This window comes from Mauremys mutica, chromosome 2 (genome assembly GCF_020497125.1).
Source record: "Mauremys mutica isolate MM-2020 ecotype Southern chromosome 2, ASM2049712v1, whole genome shotgun sequence".
NCBI classification, from domain to species: Eukaryota; Metazoa; Chordata; order Testudines; family Geoemydidae; genus Mauremys; species Mauremys mutica.
Window position 1 is genome coordinate 210,517,622 of NC_059073.1, and position 23,799 is coordinate 210,541,420.

The 23,799-nt window shown below is 41.6% G+C and overlaps 1 protein-coding gene across 3 annotated transcripts in view; it reads right to left on the bottom strand.

Annotated features, from left to right (window-relative positions):
* Window positions 1-23,799, bottom strand: part of FBXL2 (F-box and leucine rich repeat protein 2) — a 140,723-nt gene that overhangs the window by 84,085 nt on the left and 32,839 nt on the right. The gene's annotated exons all lie outside the window — the stretch shown is intronic.

Sequence of the window (23,799 nt, forward strand, 5' to 3'; positions counted from 1 at the left end):
TGTCTGTAAGAAAGGACAGGTCTGTCTCCCAAGATCTGTGAGAGTGAGGGATCATCTTTCAGGATAGGTTGTAGATCTTTGATGATGCGCTGGAGAGGTCTTAGTTGGGGGCTGAAGGTGACAGCTAGTGGTGTTCTGTTATTTTCTTTGTTGGGCCTGTCTTGTAGGAGGTGACTTCTGGGTATTCGTCTGGCTCTGTCAATCTGTTTTTTCACTTCAGCTGGTGGGTATTGCAGTTTTAAGAATGCTTGATAGAGATCTTGTAGGTGCTTGTCTCCATCAGAGGGATTGGAGCAAATGCGGTTGTATCTTAGAGCTTGGCTGTAGACAATGGATCGTGTGGTGTGTCCTGGATGGAAGCTGGAGACATGTAGGTAAGTATAGTGGTCAGTAGGTTTCCAGTACAGGGTGGTATTTATTTGACCATCGCTTATTAGCACAGTAGTGTCCAGGAAATGGACCACTTGTGTGGCTTGATCTAGGCTGAGGTTGATAGTGGGATGGAAATTATTGAAATCATGGTGGAATTCCTCAAGGGCTTCTTTTCCATGGGTCCAGATGATGAAGATGTCATCAATGTAGCGCAAGTAGAGTAGGGGGTGTTAGGGGACGAGAGCTAAGGAAGCGTTGTTCTAAGTCAGCCATACAAATGTTGGTATACTGTGGGATCTCTAGAAGATTTCCAATAGTATCTAGTTTTGGCTTAAACAAAATTCACCCTTTTAAATAAATAATATCACCTTTGTTTTAATCAACTTTTCCTTATACTTTAAGACCACTGTCTGTATTTACAGCTCAGACACTGCTTTTAAAGAGTACAGAGCTCCACATTACAATACCCTAAAATAATTTTTTGCTTACTCATAAAATTAACATATACTGTAACATTAAACCTCAATATGTATAGTGACTACAGCTTTAACATCTAAACTTCCAAAAGCTCTAACAACATATTTGAGAAAATGATTTGATACTCCATCTGATCACTAAGTAGAGAGTATAGGAAATGCTGTATATATATGAAATTAATGCAGTATCAATTCTACACACAATGGAAACCCACTAAGTTAAGCAGATCAAAGCTGAAATGGAGCTGTAGTCTGAAAGCTGAGCACAAAAGGCATTATAATAGGTTCCATCTCTACGGACTTTTAATGGCTTTTCAAATTTGTTCAGTTCACAAGTAAAAATACACTGGAATGCAACTAAAAAGCAGTACAGATGCTCCCCGGGTTACGTAAACCCAATTTACACAAGTCTGCATTTACGGAAAAAGTTCCATAAGTTCCGTAAGCTAGAAAGCTTTTTGTTGTTGTTGTTATTGTTTGGGGGGGGGGGTTGTGTAATGGTTGGGTATACGTTCCCGACTTACGCAAAATTCAAGTTACGCAAGGCATTCTGGAACAGAATGCTTGCATAAGTCGGGGAGCGTCTGTACTTAATCCGACTTCAGACAGGTCAGAAAAACTGAGCAGCAAAAATTAGGTATACTTGATTTCCTACTGCTCGAAGATAGTGATTTTAGAAAAGAACCTAAAATATATTTCAAACGAAAAAATTTCGAAGCTTCCAACAGGGGTGCTGGAACAATTTTTATAGTGGGGGTGCTGAGAGCTATTGAATCAAACTATAAACCTTGTATATAATGGAAACCACTTCAAGTCAGGGGATGCAGCAACACCCTCAGTTCCAGCATCTATGGCCTCCAGTGATACTGGTTGGGAAGCTCATGGGAATGTTTCCAAGAGGGAAACTCATTAGTTAGTACTGCCTCTAGAAAAAAAGGGATCCAAAGGAACACATTAAGGCATAGATAAAAAACTGAAAATTCTCACACATGCTTTCTAAAAATATAGTCATGGAACTTATTAGAGGCCATCCACTTAAGTGTTACTTTTCAAAAAGGCATAGGGTGAGATCCTGTGCTGTCTCTCTAAGAGGAGCAGCCCAGGACTCACAGCCCAAGGGTAGAGGAGCTAAGGTGACTTCAAACCACCTTTGTGTCCTCACGATCCTAGGCTGTGTTGAGGGCTGGAGACTTTAATAACTGTGTAACTTTAATAACCCTGAGGGCCTGTAAATTACAGCAGTCTCCCTGGGCAGTGCTATGAGCCTACTGTGGCTCACAGAACAGCTACAGCAAGCCTGTAATTTCCACAACATTGCATGTTGCAACTCATTTCATTCTTTAACTTGGATGTTAAGATTTTTGCCAAAGTTCCAGCTACGAGGATAGAACCTATCTTACCTAGATTGGTGAAAAGAGATCAGACCTGTTCTTTTCAAGGCATCAACTGGCACACAATGTAAGAGGTCGGCCGGAATGATCCATTGAGGTCAGTTGAAGGTCCCTAATATGAAGAAAAGTCTTTAATCAAGTTGTAGAATTATTTAAAGGGGGGAATTCAAAGCATAAATCTGGGGGATATAATGCACCAGACTAAGTTATTACACAACACTCCATAGCCAAGGTTATAGTTTGGGCACTAAAACAAATTAATTGTTTTGCACAGTGGAACTGGACATGGGTACCCTCTGTCACTTCTTTTTGTCATATTGACAGAACTCTTTGCATGGATAACTAGGAACAAGAGTGGCATTCCTGGCACATAAACTAGAGGCTCTGAGAATAAATTAGCTTTATATGCTAATAATGTTTTATTGGAGACATCTGAAACCTCAGTTTTTCTTAAGCAGAAATTGTGGAGTTTAATGTGGTCTACAGTTTCAAGATAAATTATTAAGGCTCCAAAGTTATGGAACTAGGCCTTGACCAGTAAACTCAAAGATTCTTAAGTTTAAATTTAAATAGGCAAAGTCAAACATAAAACACCTAAATATAGAGCGTATGTATCTGGCAGTGATCTATTTGATATCAATTTTTCTACCCCTTGTAATACAGTTTAAACGTATCTCATCAATTCTAACTTTCTCTCCAGTATTTGTAGGATCACAGCAATCAAAATGCTTACAGCTAGATATCTAGCAATCCTGTCACCCACGGCCTGTTTTTTCTTTCACCCAAAATTCCCATAAAAGTATAAGAGTTTCTCCCTACAGTAATACAAAATGGATGAAAAAATATGCTTGCAGTTACCTCATCTACACTGCATATGTGTTGCCATTAAAAAAAAGGTGATGTTTCGGTGGTATCTTTCTTCCTCTCAAATAAAAAAACAAGTACCTATGATGCCTGTTAGAAACTGTATGAGGAAATATACCTTTCTCCATAGCTGGTGGGAAGATTCAAAGATGGCCAATTTCTCACTGTGTATCTTAGATTAAACTTCTGAAACCACTTGATCTAGACTGCCCACCTAGTTCTCTTTCAAACTCTGGTAGGAAAAGAGCCCCCCTACTGAAACACTATTCCAGACTAATTTCTTATCTTCTGGCTGGGGAAAGATCATCTTTAACTGAATACTGGAAAAAAAGAAAAGAGCCCCCCAATATTAATTGAGTTAGAAGGGTCTGAGATACATGGAGAAACTCAGATATGAAAATAACTAGGATTTTTTTTTTAAATCATGAGGCTTCTGTTAGACTATGAATAAAATAATCCCTCAAAAATCCATGAGGACAAATACAAATGCTTCATTTTATGATGATATATATATTAGGGCTGTCTAGCAATTACAAAAATTAACCATGATTAATCATGCTGCTAAACAATAATAGAATAACGTTTATTTAAATATTTTTGGATGTTTTCTACATTTTCAATTATATTGATTTCTATTACAACACAGAATACAAAGTGTACAGTGCTCACTTTATATTTACTTTTGATTACAAATATCTGCACCGTAAAAATTATAAAATAGTATTTTTCAATTCACCTAATACAAGTACCACAGTGCAACATCTTTATCATGAAAGTTGAACTTACAAATGTAGAATTATGTACAACAAAAAACTGCATTCAAAAATAAAACAATGTAAAACTTTACAGCCTACAAGTCCATTCAGTCGTACTTCTTGTTCAGCCAATTGCTCAGTGACACACGTTTGTTTACATTTGCAGAAGATAATGCTGCCTGCTTCTTGTTTACAATGTCACCTGAAAGTGAGAAAGGGTATTTGCATGGCACTGTTGTAGCCGTCATCACAAGATATTTACATGCCAGATGCGCCAAAGATTCATATGTCCCTTGATGCTTCAACCACCATTCCAGGGGACATGAGTCCATGCTGATGATGGGATCTGCTCGATAAAAATTCAAAGCAGTGCAGACCGACGCATGTTCATTTTCATCATCTGAGTCAAATGCAACCAGAAAAAGGTTGATTTTATTTTTTTGGTGTTTCAGGTTCTGTAGTTTCCGCATCAGAGTGTTGCTCTTTTAAGACTTCTGAAAGCATGCTCCACAACCGATCCCAATCAGATTCTGGAAGTTACTTCAGATTCTTATATCTTGGGTTGAGTGCTGTAGCTATCTTTAGAAATCTCACATTGGTACCTTCTTTGCGATTTGTCAAATCTGCTGTGAAAGTGTTCTTAAAACGAACAACATGCTGGGTCATCATCTGAGACTACTATAACATGACATATATGGCAGAATGCAGGTAAAACAGAACAGGAGACATACAATTCTCCACCAAGGAGTTTGGTCACAAATTTAATTAACATGTTGTTTTTTTAACAAGCATTATCAGAATGGAAGCATGCCCTCTGGAACAATGGCCGAAGCATGAAGACGCATATGAATCTTTAGCATATCTGGAATGTAAATACCTTGCAACGCCATACGAATGCCTGTTCTCACTTTCAGGTGACATTATAATTAAGAAGTGGGCAGCATCCTCTCCCGTAAATGTAAACAAACTTGTTTCTCTCAGCAATTGGCTGAACAAGAAGTAGGACTGAGTGGATTTGTAGGCTCTAAAGTTTTACATTGTTTTGGTTTTGAGTGAAGTTATGTAACAAAAAAACCTACTTTTATAAGTTGCACTTTCATGATAAAGAGACTGCACTACAGTACTTGTATTAAATGAATTGAAAAATATCATTTCTTTTATCATTTTTACAGTGCAAATATTTGTAATAAAAAATAATATAAAGCACTGTACACTTTGTGTTCTGTGTTGTAATTGAAATATATATTAAAATATAGAAAAACATCCAAAATATTTAATAAATTTCAATTGGTATTCTATTGTTTAACAGTGCGATTAATTTCAATTAATTTTTTAAATCGTGATTAATTTTATTAATCGCGTGAGTTAACTGCGATTAATCAACAGCCCTATTTATATATATACACACACACACACACACACACACACACACACAGTAGATTCCACATTTGTGTTTGATTTCTCTTGTTTTCATACCTATCTGTTACATTTTATAGATCTGTATTGTGCCTCTCATTCTGCTCCAGCATGTTATTTCTTAAAAAAACTAAAAATAAAAGGAATAAAAAGCTTCTGACTTGCTTAAATGACCAAAAAAAGCTTATACCGCTTTTTATTTCTGTTAGGCCTGTAGCGCCAACAAAGATAAGAAAGTGTGCTGCATCATCAACAGAATTGTAAAGTAGGGTCTGCTTTACCCTGCAGAACCTTTATCATCAATGATAAAAAAACAGAAAAACAAAAAACAAAACAAAAAAACCAGCTTGATTCATGGAGCCTAGGTAGAATTTTCAAGACTCACAGAAAATAAATATGGATCTCTACAATTTTAGTTTTACTTTTCAGAATAGAAAGACATAGGATTAAACATAGGATTTTGAGTAAATCAATGTTTTTTCAATACCTGATGTGTCAGCTTTTTATTTCCATATATTTCTTTTTATTCATTTTGATTTCTGATTTAATATCAAGATTTGTTAGTGCCATGTGTGAAGTGTTTTTACAATAAGAATCCAAACAAACAAACAAAAAAAAGGACATGAATTGCTAAGCACTAATTGATCAGCGTGCAACTGAAAATAAGACAAATAGTTCCAACACAGACAAGCTCCGTATAGACAATTCATAGATTTTTAATTAGAAAATCTATTCTCTTAAAAAAAAATCAAATAGAGGGTCTAAACCAGGGGTCAGCAACCTGCGGCATGCGGGCTGATTTTTAGTGGCACGCTGCTGCCACCCGGGGTCCCGGCTACCGCCCCCGCTCAGCCCGCTGCCAGCCTGTATGGATGAAACCCAGGCCGGCAGCGGGCTGAGCAGGACTGGTGGCCAGGACCCTGGCTGGCAGGGGCCATTGGACAGAACCCCAGACCGGCAGAAGGCTGAGCGGCTCAGCCCAGGTCTGGGGTTCTGTCTGCCACCCACACTGCCAGTCTGGCACATGAAATCTTTTATTGGCACGCAAAACCTTAAATTAATGAAGACTTGGCACACCACTTCCCAAAGGTTGCTGATCCCTGGTCTAAACTAAGACAGATGATAAGGTTCAACAGCAAAGGAGAAAATCTGCAAAATAAATTGACCTGGAATTCTTGTTCTTTATATCATATTCCTACTTTGACTCAAGCCTGACAATCAGAAGCTCATTGGGTAAACTGTAATCACTACCAGGGCCGCCCAGAGGGGGGGGTAAAGGGGGCAATTTGCCCCAGGCCCCGGGCTCCGCAGGGGCCCCCAAGAGAACAACGGAGGCTCCCGCCTCCGGCCCGCTCCTGGAGCCCTAGCGCATCAAGCGCCGAGTCTCCGCCGGGGCCTCTGAGCCCTGCCCTGCTCAGAGCCGCGTGGTCAGGGGGCGGGGCTGGGAGCTCCGGGCTGAGCTCAGCTGCCTCCGCTCGGCGTGGAGCTCCCAGCCCCGCCCCCTCACCACGCGGCTCGGAGCGGGACGGAGCTCAGGCCCCGCCGGCCGCACGCTGCGGCTGTTCCGGCGAGGCACTGAGACTCCGGGTGAGGAGGGAGCCGGGGGTAAGAGGCTGGGGCTGGGGCTGGGGCCGGGGCGGGGGGGAAGCGGGACCCGCCGCCGAAGCGCAGCCCGGTCTTCGGCGGCGGGGGGCCCCTTCCATTCCGGGACCCGCCGCCGAAGTGCCCCGAAGACCTGCGGCGGGGACCCCCCCCCGCCGAATTACCGCCGAAGACCGGGCTGCACTTCAGCGGCGGGTCCCGCTTTGGCGGTAATTCGGCGGCGGGGGGCTCCCGCCGCGGGTCTTCGGGGCACTTCGGCGGCGGGTCCCGGAACAGAAGGGCCCCCCGCCGCCGAAGACCCCGGGCCCCCAGAATCCTCTGGGCGGCCCTGATCACTACTACTGGCAGGTCAGATAACCACTCCTGTTGCCAGCCCAAGTATGGTTACCTTCAGAGCATAGATGAAGATCACACACAGAACATGATGTCTTTGTTTAGTGCAGCTTTTGGTTGCATTAATTTTGTTTTGTTTTTTTGCTAGATTTCATCACAATAACACTACCAGTTTATTTGTGACCAGTGGTCTGTTCTGGTTTCCAGCTGCCCGTTAACATTCTATGAAGTTTCAGTTAAAAACAACTCAAATGGTGCAGGATCACACCAGGGCCGTCCCTATGGGGCCCTACACAGCCCCCCCGTGGGGGGGGTTTGTCCCAGGCCTCCATGGGTGTGTGGGGCTGGCCCCAGGCCTCCACGGGGGGGGGGAAGGATGGCTTGGGGGGCAGAGGGAAACACCCCTCAGCACTCACCTGCAGTGCGGCTGAGGCCAGGTCCCTGCACTTCCGCAACTGGTGAGTGCAGGCCCAGCCCTGCTTCAGTCCTCATGGGTGGGAAGAGGCGGGGCTGGGTAGGAGCAGGGGCGGGACGACATGGGGCAGAGCCAGAGCAGGGCAGGGGCTTTGGGGAAGGGATGGAGCGGGAACAGAGCTGGGGTGAAGCAGGGGCGGGAAGAGGCAGCGTGGGGCAGGGGCCATGGGGAACAGTTGGGACAGGGGCTGGAGCAGCACGCAGCTGCGCAAGGCACCATGAAATGTGGTGCCCGAAGCTTCCTGGTGCCCTATGCAGCTGCGTACTTTGCGTATGGGTAAGGACAGCCCTGGATCACACCTTTGTTAATGAGTTTTATCACTAACTTCAATGGGAGCAGACTGAATCCCGAGGGAACAGGATAGGCAATTGAGGATTATGTAAGCAGTATCTTTTGCAAACAATCACCATGGGTATAAATTTCTTTTTATTCCAAAAAAAGGTGAGAGACAATGGATCATTGCTTTTTAGCAACTGATAAGCTACAGGAGTTTCTCCATAGCCATTTGTCATTATTTACATATTATGTATTAAAAAGAGTTTATATGAAATATGTACATTTGACCAACAATAGATGATGGGATGGCAATGGAAGGGAAAAGAGTAATGAGCTTTTTAAAAAAAGCTATAAAACCTCATATAAAAAAAAGTCAATTATATGATTTGTCTTCATCAGGACGAGTGATAGAAAAGTCTGAAGAGTCAAGATTTGTCAGGTTATTTAAAAGCCGTTTAATTTACTCTACAATGTTACACAGTAAACATGGCTTCAGTAAAACTGAGTGAAAAATCTGGGAAATATTAGCGCATTTGGCACTAAAACAAAATAAATTCTCACTGACCACACAAGATTGAGGAAGGCATTAAGAGACTAGCATCTTACCACTTTTGAAGACTTTTTATAATATATGGATTAACAGATAAAAAAGCCCATCATACTAAACAGTATATAATGCCTGAATTTCATAGATAAACCAATCACATTCCGAGAAGTATTCCGTATTCCAATGTGACTAAAGTCATATTTCCAGCTATGCATTTTGTAAGATAATCTATACATACAGTTCTTCAGCATTGTATGTATTACGTTTCAGACCATGCATACTTTATCATAGCGGTTTGTGGTCATTTAAAAATGTTTAAAATAGGTGTTTGACATCTAGACAATCCTACAATGTTCCTACAAAGATGATTTACTTGTCAACCACTTATGCTGTTTAATTTTCCTACTTCAATAGACTCAAACAAAACAAGAGACTGTTTCGTGTTCTAGTTTGAGTTCTGAACAGAGCTATTGGAATGCTGAAGTCCCAACAAAGACATTTTTAACTCTTGTGAAAACACTGGTTATGATTTAGAATATATATACACCTCTACCCCGATATAACACTGTCCTCAGGAGCTAAAAAATCTTATCACGTTATAGGTGAAACCGCGTTATATCGAACTTGCTTTGATCTGCCGGAGTGCGCAGCCCCGCACCCTGGAGCGCTGCTTTACCTCGTTATATCCGAATTCATGTTATATCGGGCCACGTTATATCGGGGTAGAGGTGTACATACATAAAACCAAATCACAAAAAGACCTTACCTGACAGTCTGGTCTATATGGCTTGTCTACACAGTTTTTGTACTGATTTAACAACTATCAGTTCTAAACACATGTAAAGTTGGTTCAATTCCCCAGTGAGAGTGCAGTTATACCAGCATAAAAGGTGCTTATATCACTATACAGTATTTCCATTAAATGGATACAAAAATTGTGTGTAGACCAGGCTTAAGATAACATCTTAGAATGCTTTTTCTGCATTAAGAATTAAGCCAGGGGGGAAGGATAGCTCAGTGGTTTGAGCACTGGCCTGCTAAACCCAGGATTGTGAGTTCAATCCTTGAGGGGGCCACTTAGTGATCTGGAGCAAAAATCAGTACTTGGTCCTGCTAGTGAAAGTAGGGGGCTGGACTCACTGACCTTTCAAGGTCCCTTCCAGTTCTAGGAGATAGGTATATCTCCAATTCTTTTTTTTTCAGTGCACATAATTAAGAATTAAACCAGTGCACATAAGTACACTAGGACTGTTAAAGGTACATCAACTTCAGTTTCACTTCTCCTGTACAGTCAGTTACTTAGTCCTTCTGTTTGCATGGGTCTTTCAGACAGCACCGAGGAAGTGTGAGAAGGTTTTGTTTGGGAGTGGGGGTAATTTTTTTTAAAGGAAAACAATTATATAATGACAAAAACCGGCAAGCTAACAGACAGGTAAAGCTTCTGAAGCTACTCTTAATTTAGTAAATTCAATATATTTAGTTGAGTCCACAGTGTCCCTTTATTATTGTTTATACAGCACCCCAGAAAACATAGTAAGTAAGTGCTTTACACAGTAAATGCCCTAATGAGATTAACAATAAGGATGATACCATGAGGAAGCACCAGGGTTACATATTCAGTTCCATTAACTTTTTTACAATTGTTTAACACAGTTTTTGAAAGTGACAAGGAAGAAGTGTTATTAGGTTGGTGTGGTGTTTAGATGTGCTTGCAATTATTAGAACTGGGAGCACTGGCTGTTGGGAGTCTGAAAGGAAAGGAAACAGGAAGAGGGGGTGGAGGAGTTAAGGAGGCTGAGTGAGAGTTACAGAGGGTGCAGCTGCAGCTTGGTAGAGGTTTCCACTGTAAAAATAAAGTCCTGTTGAAGTTGTTAGTAACTTGCCTGGTTGATACAACATTTCGGTGATGAGGATGGATCTTCTGCCTCTGAACCCACCTGCACCCTTTCTGCAAAGCCCAGGTGAGCCTCCTATTGCTTTTACTTTCTGGATCCATATGTTTGAGACTTATCTGCTTGCAATCAGCGCTACAGAGATTTCTGAAGAAAGCATGATCTGCTAATCCACTGCCTTGGAGCAGAAGGGCAGCGTATATTTTACACTTTTCCCCTTGCAGATGATAAATATGAGACTGCACTCACTGCATTAAAGAACTTTTTTGTGCCTAAAGTGACTGTAGTAGCTAAATTGCTACAGATTTTGCCTTTGTGTGGACTTAAGGGAGCCAAATAAAGCTATTGTGATTGACTGCCATCCTCTTCCTCACATAGAGGAAGTATTTGCAGAACTCCATGGAGCAAAGATGTTTTCTACTCTTGATTTGCAGAGCATATACCTCCAGGTTATGTTGCATGAAGACAGCAGAGACCTCACACCATTTATTACACATGAGGGACTATTTCGTTTTAAATGTGTTCCATACTGTCTCGCATTAGCCACAAGTGCCTTCCAAAAAATGATGTAATTGATTCTGAAGAATCAACATGGAGTTCAGTGCTATTTGGATGATATTATCATGTTTGGAAATACTACTGAGGAGCATGACAATAACCTGCAGTCTGTACTAAACTGCATCAGCAAAGCAGGCCTCAAGCTCAATAGGTCTGTAGCAGGGTGGACCCTGCTCCTGCTGTGAGGGGTTTAAAAGTGGCCTGGCAGGGCTTGAGAGCGGTAGCTCTCAAGGCTGGGCTGATTGAGGAAGTGGGTGCAGCTGGGGCCACACCCCAAACTGAGCCACAGGCCTTATAAAAAAGGCCAGGGAAGCCAGAAGCCCAGACAGTCTCTCTCTGCCTGAAGAGGAAGAAGGGCCTGGCTGCAGGGGCTATAGGCAAGGTACCTAGGGTGAAGCAGGGCTGGGGAAAGGCTGAGGAGCTGGGGAGCTCCAGCCTAGAAAGCCCCAGGCTGCGGCCTAGCGAAGGGCCAACTGGTACTGGGGGTTGCAGAGGGCAGCCCAGGGGTAGGCCAAGGCAGCAGGTCCAAACCCCTTTGCCTGTGATGAGTAGGCTGATACTGCAGTCTGCCCCAGAGTGTGGGGCTAGACAATGACTGGCAGTAGCCAATACTGAGGCAAGGTGGGGATAGAGGGTGGGGGTTCCCTGAGGAGGGGAGACCCTAAGAAAAAGGGGTTACTGCTAGGGGGCAGCACCCCATGTAAAAGGGCACCGGGTCCAGGGAGGGACATGGGGGGCCTGAAGACAGGTGAATCACCAGCCTGCAGAGGGCGCTCCGAACACTGGACTGAGCTAATTCCCAGAAGCACCAGCAGGAGGCGCCGCAGGGGTGAGTCCGACCCGTTACAAGGTCCAAATGCAAATTTAGACAAACTGAACTCTCCTTTCTGGGGCATACAATTTCACAGGCTGGACTAAAACCTGATCCAGATCATATCCTGGCAATTTCAAAATGCTCCTCCTCCAATAGATTTGCAAACCTTACATTCCTTCTTGGGTCTTACCTTCTGGTATGCAAAATTCATTCCCAATTATGCTTCTGTCATTGAACTGTTACGAGAATTACTACGGAGAAGTTCAACTTTAGTGTGGACAATGGATGCACAAGCTAGTTTCGAAATGGTGAAAGACCTGATTGTACATAGTCCAGTACTTGCACTATTCAGTCCTTCATTGCCCACAATTGTAACTACTGATGCCTCTGATTATGGACTTGGGGCTGTCCTCACACAACTTCATGAGGACAACACAGAGAGGACTGTTGCATTTGCTTCAAGGACACTGAGTAATGCTGAGAGAAAAACAGTTGAACAGAACCAAGCAAAGTATAAGGCTTTCACAGACAAGCGGCGGGGTGCTAAGGAACCAAAGTTTGAATGTGGTTCCTTCGTTAGAATATGAATACCTGGAATTTTACACAAAGAGGACCCTTCCAGTCCTAGAGTCTATGAATCTATGAATTCACAGCTCCTCTTAAAATCATAGAGAAAAAGGGGCCTTACACCTATCAACTCTCTGATGGGTGGGTATGGAATGCTTCTTATCTTGCACCTGCCTATGCACCAAGAGGAGATTATGCCAACACCCAGTCTGCATTGGATGACTTCACCATAGAACCAACACAACAAGACATTGAACTGGAACCGGGACTATGAGACACGGCCTGTCAGACCCAGACGACCACCTGTCTGGGCTAAAGACTATGTCATATAGTATCTACAGTGCTTCTAGTGTAATATTTCTGCCAGTAGTATAGTGTCTTGTTTCCTATTTGTTCCTGTGGTTAGAACAACAATGTTTATTTTAATTGGGAGAGTTTCTTAAGAGAGGAGGGAATGTGGTGTTTAGATGTGCTTGTAATTATTAGAACTGGGAGCACTAGCTGTTGGGAGTCTGAAAGGACAGGAAACAGGAAGGAGGGGGGAGGAATTGAGGAGATTGAGTGAAAGTTACAGAGGGTGCAGCAGCAGCTTGGTACAGAGGTTTCCACTGTAAAAATAAAGTCCTGTTGAAGTTGTTAGTAACTTGCCTGGTTGATACAACAGTTGGATATGAATGAAGAGAGCATAATGGCTTAGTGAACTGGAACTTGTATGGTATTTCAGACATGAGAGCATGGAACAAGGAACACAGATAGGAGTAGAAGGAGATGAAGGGGTGTTGTGGCTGACATCATTGGAAGAGCAGAGACAGCAAGGGAAATATAAATAGACAAGGTCAGAGCCGCATTTAGGGCGTTGAGAACAAGAAATTTGATTGGACAAATGAATTTAGCACACTGATCATTAAAGTCAGATCTTGCAAAGGCCTTTAGGAATAAAACATCTAACAGTTTCTCTTCTGGCTACAGCGCTGGAGTGCCTAAACCCTTAAAATAATCACTTAATTTCAGAGATCTGACTGACTTCTATTTCTGTGCAAGGAATAAAAAGAGAGGATCATAGGACAGAATGATCTAGCAGTTAAAGCACTTGTGAGACCTGAGTTCAATAACCTGCTCCAGAGACTTCTTGTGTGAAGTAAGTGATTAATCTTACTATGCTGTAACTGACCTCCAGAATTTTCCCATAATGCTTTTAACTAAAGAACTCTCTTTGTTTTGTTATGATGCCTCTTTGTTTTGTTGTGAACTCGGGGTTCCCGGAGCTGCTTATCTAAAAAACAAACACAGCTCCTGTTTGCTGTGAATGAGGCAGGCAGGGGGATGAATGTCCACAGCTAGTGTTTGCTTGAGGAGAGAAACAGCACGGCGGGGGGTGGGGGGAGGGAGTCCCTCGGAGCAGCTGCTTATCTGGTCTGAAGGCTATTTGCATTTAAGAGTGTGGGGGAAGTGGTAGGAATTTGCAAGGCAGGGAGCTGACACAGTGTCGGCTCCAAAAATCCTCTCTCTCTCTCTCTCCCCCACACTCCCTGTCACACTCCACCCCACCCCCCTCTCTTGAAAAGCACGTTGCAGCCACTTGAACGCTGGGATAACTGTCCATAATGCACCACTCCCAACACCGCTGCAAATGTGGCCACACTCCAGTGCTTTCCCTACACAGCTGTACAAAGACAGCTTTAACTCCCAGCGCTGCACACCTGCAAGTGTAGCCAAACCCTCAGACTGCCCCTATATTAGAGTAACTGATAAACTGAATAATCAAATAATGCTTTACCATACAAAGAAAGAAAGAACTAACATGCAGTTGTATGAAGATATCTAATTTTAAAAATAAGTACCTCCCTGGTATTCTTACTCAATTATGCAATTAAATATTTATTCAGCCTTTCACTTTTCATAATATAAATGTAGCTGACCAGGCCATGGGCAGTCAGGCGTAGTGGTGGAAACAAGAGTTCTGCCTACCGATTAACAGCTAGATCCAACGTAGGCAGAGTCCAGGAAATGAGCCAAGGATCAGTACCAAAGAGACAGAAGCCACATGCCAGAGCCAGAGGGTAAACCAGGGTCCTAAGCCAGAGGCAGAGCCAGGGATCAATACCGGTGAGACAGAAGCTGAATGCCAGAATTAGAGGGTAAGAGTCATAAGCCAGAAGCAGAGCTGGGGACTGAAGCCAGAAGTCTGAGGCCACAGGGGAGCAGGGACTGGAAGCAGGCTGGAGCAGGTGCTGGAATAAGGAGTAGAACAAAGCTGGTGCAGAGACTGAACAAGGGCAACCACAGCTGTGAGCCTGGTATGTGTTCAACTGCTGCTGGTCTGCTGTGGGGGGCTAGGCTTATAAGCAGGGCTGATAAACCAGCAACCAATCGGGGCTGTGGCCACTGTCAGGTCCAAAGCAGCACAGGGCTCACTAACTGCGCTGCTAGACAACCAGTCAGGCAGCAGGCCAGCAGCTGGTCCTAGCTGGTCTGGTCCCCAACAATACAATAGCACAAGGAAAAGAGTGGCCCTGGCCAAGTGGTAAACTAACACTGCAACAGCTGACGTGGTAATTTTTCTTTTGGTTTGGACAATGGCACTAAGCAGCAATTAACATTTATAAAAGCAGCTTGTTTTCTTTGTAGAGTAAGTCTACTCAAATATCGGTTTTAAGATTATAATGTCATTAAACCAGAAAAGGTACACAAGGTAGACCACTCTCCACATAGATCAGCCTCCTTCCCACCTGGAACTGAAACACTGATATCCCTCCATACAAAGAATGTCTTCTTGGAGACACCCATTCCCTCCAGATGTCTTCTTGCTGCCCTGCTCAATCCTCTGTGTCTATGTAAGCAGAGTCAGGATGAGCTCTACCCTGACATCTGGAGGTGAATTATGGCGAGTGTGCAAAAGAATTTCAGAGGCTGATTGTGTTTGCATAGGCACACCCACTCCGCCTAGCACAGCCCACGGCAGCCTAAAATGGTTACTTTCACAGCTGCGGGATCCCCAATTTCTTTGTTATTGGGGCAGGAGGAATAAAGTGTTGTCACCCTGAGTAAGTAAATGAGGAACTACGAAACTGTTTTATGATAAAGGGTTTCACTATCAACTAAATAGCACTTGCTAGACAAGGGACATGGGTTCCAAAACCCAGTGAATTGAGAGAGGCTGGGGATAGGTATCTGTACCTGGTAGTGTAGGCTCCTTGTGTGAGCCAGAAGCACCAGTTCCACCTACTCCTCTCTCCACTGTGGAATATCAGAGTTGATTTTTGATTCCCTTAAGAATCTAGATACAGGTTACTGAACTCACTTTGGATTAATGGTGCACTAGCACTGGGGCTCCCCTACTATGAGCTGAAATCACTAAGAGCTGAAATCACTAAAGAGCTGGAATTGCTGCGCTGAGAGCACTAAGTACTGTGCTAACTAGTGGGGGAGCCTGAAGCTATACTGCGGAGCAGAGCAGCTGGCAAAGTGGAGTGGAGCAGTTTGTGGAGCCATGGAGTGAGTGGAGCTGAGCAGTTTGCGGGGACGGCTGGTAGAGCAGAGCAGCTGGCGGAGCGGAGCAGTTTGTGAGGACAGCTGGAGGAGCAGAGTGGGGTGGCTGGTAGAGCGGAGCAGTTTGTGGAGAAGGCAGAAGCAGAACCCCACGGAGAGGCAGGGCAGTTGGCCCCAGACCACGTAAGGTGCCCCTTTCTACCCAGGCTGGGGGGGACGGGGGACACCTCTGCAGATAGACTCTCGAACTCTGGGGCTGCACTGACCCAGGACAGACACTTTTGGATTGTGGGACTTTTGGGACTGTGGGTGATCTTTGCGTTGCTGGACTCTAGGGACATTTGGGGTATTGGAGAGACTTGGGGTGATTTGGGGGTTGCTGGACTCAAGAGCCCAGGGAAAAGGACACGGCTCAATTTCCTGGGGTGGGTCTTTGCTCACGGTTTGGTCTATGAACTCTAGTTGAGGTATTTTCCCAATTTAATGCTTGTTGTTTATCTCATGTAATTAAACCTTTTCTGCTACACCGAGACTCTGTGCTTGCGAGAGGGGAGTATTGCCTCTTCGAGGTGCCCAGGGGTGTGTGTAAGATTTTCCCAGGACACTGGGTGGGGGCTCGAGCTGGTTTTGCATTACGTTGTAGGGAAGGGACCCCTATGTATTGAACCCGGCCCTTGGTGCTATCAATTCGGCCCGGCAGAAGGGTTACATCTACATCCGATGACTTGAAGAGGTCTGTTTGGTTTCCATCTCAGACAGACCTTTACCCCACTCAGTAAGGCTGAACTTTTCTGTTATTTACAATAAAGTGTGCTAGGCACTTTGTAAATCAAATATAAAGACAGTCCTTACCCTGAAAAGCTTACAGTCTAATTTTAGATGTGACATGAGTGTGGGGAGCATGGTAATGAAGCACATTTACAGTAAGAAGATTACTTGGTTACTCTGTCGTAGCTGAACATCTTAGACGTTGTTTTTTTTAAACTGGCACATGCTTCTCATAAGTACTATGTTAGAAGTGGAGTTATAGGTGAAATTTTCATGATGGGAGGGAGATAAGCAGTTTCATTATAACAAGCTAAGTTTAAAGAGAAGAATGCAATGTGAATAAAAACAAGATTTTGATTGTCTTCTGTTTATACCCCGCAAATATATCAATATGATAAGAAAATGCAATAGCTTTTATTTTTAAACATTGTTTTTTGTACACGTGGAAAATAGAAGAGAGCAGTCAATATCATATTGTTATAAATAGCTATAAATGGGAGAATAACTAATTTTGTTATGACAACTAGCAATAGAGCATTTGATATCACTTTTACTTTCAGCAGTACTTACTGTCTAATTCCTAAACAGTGAGCAAAGTCTTTTTGCTAAGGTTGAATTACTCCTTAATTAAAGGAGGCAATACAGAATTAATTTAGTGAAAAATAATGAGGATGTTAATTATATTCTGTAGAGCAATTCGGAGTCTCTGATGGTGCAGTAATACCTCAAGACAATAAAAAAATAGAACACTACACATGGACACAACCTGTGCCTTTGGTTTTTCAGACTGTGCATATTTTGGAGAACATTAGTCATCTTAACTGATCTTTCTGGATGCTGCTGGTTGATGTCAATATTAATTATACTATTTTTGGTTCATAAATTTGTAAGACTTCAAATAAATGTTTATTCTTGGTTAAACAGATAATTATACATTTTAGAAGGTATGATCTTTACCACATCATCAAAACAGTTCTTTAAAAATATATATTGGCTATGTTAGTAGTTGACACACCCCATCAAAAAAAAATAAACCCTATAAATAAGACACACTTCTTTATACCGAACAGCCAAAATCTGTTTTCAAAATTGGAAAATCTCAGATTGAGATGGGGGACCATTTTCTGTAGTTTCACTAGAATTATATAATTTTGGGAAGGGGGGCAGAATATTAATGACCTTAAAATCAAAAAGGAATCCTACAAGACATGGAAACATGGACAAAATGCTAAAAATAAGTACAAAAGAATAGCGCAAGCATGTAAGGATAAAATCAGAAAGGTTAAGGCTCAAAATTAACTATGCCTAACAAGGGACATAAAAGGCAGTAAGAAGAGTTGCTGTATATACATTAGCAGCAAGAGAAAGTCAAAGGAAACTGTACGTCCACTCCTAAGCAGAGAAGGAGAGCTAACAATAGATGACACCAAGAAGGCTGAGTTGTTTAATGCCTATTTTGCTTCAACCTTCACTAAAAAGAGTAATGATGACCAGATACTTGACATAATTAATATTAACAACAAGGGGGAAGGAACACAAGCCAGAATAGGGGAAAACAGTTTAAAGAATATTTAGATAAGTTAGATGTATTCAATCTGGCAGACAAAATTCACCCCAGAGTACTTAAGGAACTAGCTGAAGCAATCTTGGAAATATCTTTGAAATTACCTTCAAAAACTCATGAAAGATGGGTGAGGTCCCAACGGACTGGAGAAGGGCAAATATAGTACCTACCTTTAAAACAGGGAACAAACACAACCTGGGAAGTTATAGACAAATCAGCTTAACTTTAATACCTGGAAAGATACTGGAACAAATTATTGAGCAATCAATTTGTAAGCACCTACAGGATAATACATTATAAGTGGTAGTCCACACAGATTTGCAAAGAACAATCATGCCAAACCAACCTAATTTTCAATTTGTCAGGGTTACTGGCCTAGTGGATGGGGGGGGGGGGGAGTTGTAGATGTGAGATCTTGATTTTACTAAGGCTTTCAACAGAGTCTCACAGGACATTCTCATCAGCAAACGAGGTAAATGTAGTTTAGATGAAAATACTATAAGATGCGTGCTTAACTGGTTGAAAGCCCATACTCAAAGAGTAGTTATCAATGGTTTGCTGTCAAACTGGTAGGAGTTTCTTGCAGGGTCCCACAGGTGTCTGTTACTATTTGATATCGTCATTAGTGACTTGGTAAATATACTTATAAAATTTGTGGATGACACCAAACCGGGAGGGTTGCAAGCACATTGGAGGACAAGATTTGAATTCAAAATGACCTTAAAAATTGGAGAACTGGTCAACAAGATGAAATTAAATAAAGATAAGTGAAGTATTTTGCACTTAGGAAGGAAAAAAATCAAATGCACAACTACAAAATGGAGACTAACTGGATGGGGGTAGTACTGCTGAAAATAATGTAGGGGTTACTGTGGATCACAAATCAAATGAGTCAACAATGTCATGCTGCTATGAAAAAGGCTAATATTCTGGATGTATTAACAGAGTGTTGTATGTAAGACACAAGTACTAACTGTACTGGTCTACATGGCACTGATGAGGTCTCAGCTGAATTAGTGTGTCCAATTATGGGTGCCACACTTTAGAAAAGGTGTGCACAAATTGGAGAGGAGTCCAAAGGACAGCAATAAAAATGATAAGTTTCTAAATTCTAACCTATGAGAAAAGGTTAAAAGAACTGGATATGTTTAGTCTTGAGAAAAGAAGACAGAGGGGGGACTTGATAACAGTCTTCAAATAAGTTAAGTGCTGCTCTAAAGAGAAGAACTGTGATCAACTGTTCTCCATGTCCACTGAACGTAGGACAAGATGTAATAGGGTTAATTTGCAGCAAGGGAGATTTAGGCTGAACATCAGAAAAAGCTAACTATAAGATTAGCTAAGTACAGTAGAACCTCAGAGATACAGACACTTCAGGAATGTTCATAACTCTGAAATGTTTGTAACTTTCAACAAAACGTTATGGTTGTTCTTGCAAAAGTTCACAACTGAACATTGACCAGGGTGGATAAAAATCAATGGTTAAAAAAGTCAATTTTTTTTATTTAGATTGGATTTTTTTAATAACATTTTTGAGGAAAAAACTTATCTAAAGATAATTTTAAGATACATTATAGCTCAAAGATATCTCATTATAGAATAGGGATTATAAATTCTAATTCTATAGTATGAGACAATATATTCATGTAATGTTTAAGAAAAGTTTTGTAAATGAGTTCCAATAGTTCATGGATTAGGGACCCAATCTTATGGGGCTTCAGGAACTTCTGTATAGATTATTTAGGTTAATCTTTCTATCTACCCAGTGGGACTCAGTCTAGAAGATACCATCAGAGATGCTTAGTTTTGCAGTTCTCAAACTGTGGATTTGTGTCTCCAGAGGTAACATGCTTGTTAACAGCAAAAATGGTTTTAAATAAATAAATAATATATACAGGTGAGAAATAACAAACCTCAACTCTACTGTCCATCTGCAAATTTGTGAACACAGAGTCAATCCCTTACCTCTCTCTAAAAGTGCAAAGTTTCAAAAAGTTCAATGAATAGAAGATTGTTGGTGGCGGAATAGATCTGGACAAGGAGAAGAAGTCTGGAGATAAATGTGAGAAGCGAGGGACATATGCTTGTTTTGTTAAAATATTATGTTTGCTGTTGAAGAAAAAAATCCAGAACACTTAACGTTGTTGTTTTAGTTAAATAAAACAATTTAAAATGTCTGTCTCCTCCTAATACAGCATGGCAAGAAAATCCTCCAAATATTAATGATTGGAGATAGTTCACTTCCCAATGACTCCATAAATATCTGCTTCAATTACCTTTGGTAAATGAAATAATCAAACAATCATTCATTTTCTAATATAGGTGTAAAGCTAATCTGAAAAGTTTTCAAAATAAATCACTGTTTAAAAATATATAGTATGTACCTTCTAAAAATGAAACCTACATCTATCTCTGAGTTGTGAAGAATATGTATTAAGGTTAGAACAACCAAGAAGAATGCACTTTTATGTAGAAAACCATGATTAAATCGAGTCTTCCTGACTAGTGATTTAAATCAATCAATTTGACTTAAATCAAATCCACCCTGACATTGACTTAATACAGCTTTGAAACTCTGCTATGCAGAAGAAAAATGCTGCTTTTAATCTTAATTTAAATGAAACAATCACAGAAACAGTTTCCTTATCTTGTCAAATCTTTATTTTTTAAATTTTCCCTTTATATTTAATACTTTACATTTAACACAGTACTGTATTTCAATTTTAAGTAAGTTCTCTTGCTTCTTTTTTAGTATTCATTATCCATGAAAAAATGCCAACACAAAAGCCCACCAATTTAAATGTCCGTTCAAACAGCACTAAAAAAACATGCTGCAGCAAAATGTACTGGTATGAGTTTTTATAATGATAACTTAAAAAAAAGTATCCAAACTTAACTTTCCTGCTTAAGTACTACAGGATAAACAACACATATGTGAAAAAATCCTTTAATGGTACTCTACTTCAGGCTGCCAACATGGTTTTTTGCTGCCAAGGTGCATAGCTCTTGAAACATCATTAAGTTCATCAGTATAGCTTCAGGCTGTTGTTCATAAAAGCCCTTCCCTCTCATGTGAGCCAGAACCTCTTCTATGGCTCCCACCTGAAGGAGCGATTGGACTTCTTGTTCCAACACATGCTCGTGAGAAGGGTCACTGAAGAGGGACTGGGCGGGGGGGGGGGGAGGCAGGAAGGAGGGATAGATAAAAATTGGATGGTATAACCCAGTTTTATCATCTTGAGGACCCAGTGATCCAATGTGATCTGAGTCCAGGCATCCAAGAACTGGGAAAGTTGGTTGGAAAATAATGGGGTAGCTGGATCTGATGCAGGGGGAATAGCAGTGCCAACCTCAAGCATCTTGTCAAAATGAGTTTTTTGATGATCCCAAGTGTCCAGGTCTGGATTGAGTGGGACCTGCCGATGAAGACAGGGGAGGAGGTCTGCATCTAAACCTCTATTTTTCCTCCTATGTTGGTCCTGCCTAGGAGGTGGACAGAAGTAGTGACTTGTCTGCTGTGGCTTGTACTGCTTTCTTGACTCTGCCGGCACATAAAGTCCCAGGGATTTCAAAGCTGCTTTTGAGTCCTTGAGGCCATGCAGCCTACCGTCCATTTGCTCCAAAAAGAGCAATGTTCCCTCAAACGGGAGGTGCTCAATAGTTTGTTGCACCTTGTTAGGTAGCCCCGAGGACTGCAACCACGAACTTCTCCGCACTGTCACCGCAGTGGTCACTGATCTGACCTGTATGGAGTCTTATGGGAGAAGGTTCTTGAATTTCATCATGGACTCCCAAATATTAAAATCATAACAACCCAGCAAGATTCACTATGCAGAGTTGAAGGCCCCCCATGGAAAATGCCTTCTGTCTGAATAGGCCAGTTCCTTTGGTTCCTTTGACTTAGGCGTAGAGGCCGTCTGTCCCTGGCGGTCCCTCTCATTGGTGACCACAACAACCAGGGATCCTGGGGGAGGGTGAGAAAAAAGGAATTTGTACCCCTTGTCTGGTACAAAATACTTGTGCTCTGTGTGCTTTGCTGTCTGAGGGAGAGAAGCAGGGGTTTGCCACAGTGCCTTGATTGGTTTCAAGATGGCAACAGAAAGTTACATATAAAACAAAATCAGTATATGCTTTCTAGACATTAAACTTAACAGGCTAACTTTCTGCCTAAAGAAGTTTCTCTCATGTTAAAAGTCTTTTACAGTGCTTCCAAACAGGTTGGGATCTGATTATCATGAACGTGATGACACTCCCTGATTACTTCCTCAGGTGCAGGATAAAGAGGTGTCTTTTTGCCTTACCCTTACATTCCCCAAAGTCATTGTTTGTCCCCAGAGTTAAGACGACCCCCCCCCCATGGTTTATACCCTGCTGTGCTGTCTCTAGGAGGATTTCATATCCTCATGTTGACTTTGTATGCTAACAGGGCTTGGCTTCCATTGTGTTGACATACGATGTTTAATTTACACATGAACCATGGCAGAAATGTGAATATACATCCTTTGTTTTGCAAAAACCCCTTTGTCAACTCTCCCTTGGAGATAGACTTTAAAATGTATTTTCAGAACATACACACAACTCCTTAAATATCATCCGTACATACATCTCACAACCACTATGAAGATCAGTATGACAAACTTTTATTAGAGACCTCACATGATATAATTTATGGAAAATACCATGAAAGCAGTGTGCTAGCTGTAGTGAATTTGTCAGGCCTGTTAGGAATTGCTGTTACAGAACTTTGAACCTTTTGACAGCTGGCACCAATGGGCCTCCGGATCACAAGTTTGGAATGCAACAATACAAAATGAAATTGTTGGAAATTTGTTGTCAGAGGACCTCTCATACCGAGTCTATGCATCTTCAAGATGTGAAAAATTTTTATGTCACAATAAAAAATGTTGAAAAATTGAAAGTTCATATGCAGATATGAAATATTTTAAAATGTATTAATATAGCACACTGTGCAATGTGCTATGTGTGTTGATATAACAGCCAGAAATTTTCTAACAGGTCTGTAGATGCAAGCTACACCACGTTCAGTGTGAAGAATTTATTTTTCCCTCAAAGAAAATTCAAGCTTACTTGAAAAAAACTGAAGTCTAATTTCTTTAAACATAAATTAGTTTCTTTGATGCCACAAGAATACCAGTGTTCTAGCTCATGGACACATTTGAAGCATGGATAATATTTTGGGAACACTCCTTTGAACACAAGATAGAAAATACAAAGCATTGCAAACATTCTTCCACTTAAAATTAGGCAGGAAGTGATGACACACTGGTTAACCTATGCCTCTCTTCAATGTATGAAGGATGTAGTGTGAACTCAATTCTAGTGACACCACGACAAAGAATGGCAATTGCACCAAAGTATATATTGAAATATTAGCATAAAGGAAGGGCTACAATGAGAACTACAACCATGTCAAGCTACCTACTGAGCTGTCTGTTTCAGGCCAGGTTTGGCTTCATACAAAAATGGAATGTCTTCAGATATTTCAGGACTGGATGTTGTCATGATAGGCAGTTTAAGTTTTATTTGAAATAAAGTTCAACTCAGGTGTGAGAGATGGGACATCCATCAATTCTTTAACTACATATTGTATTTTTGAGCATATACTATAGCTAACTCCTG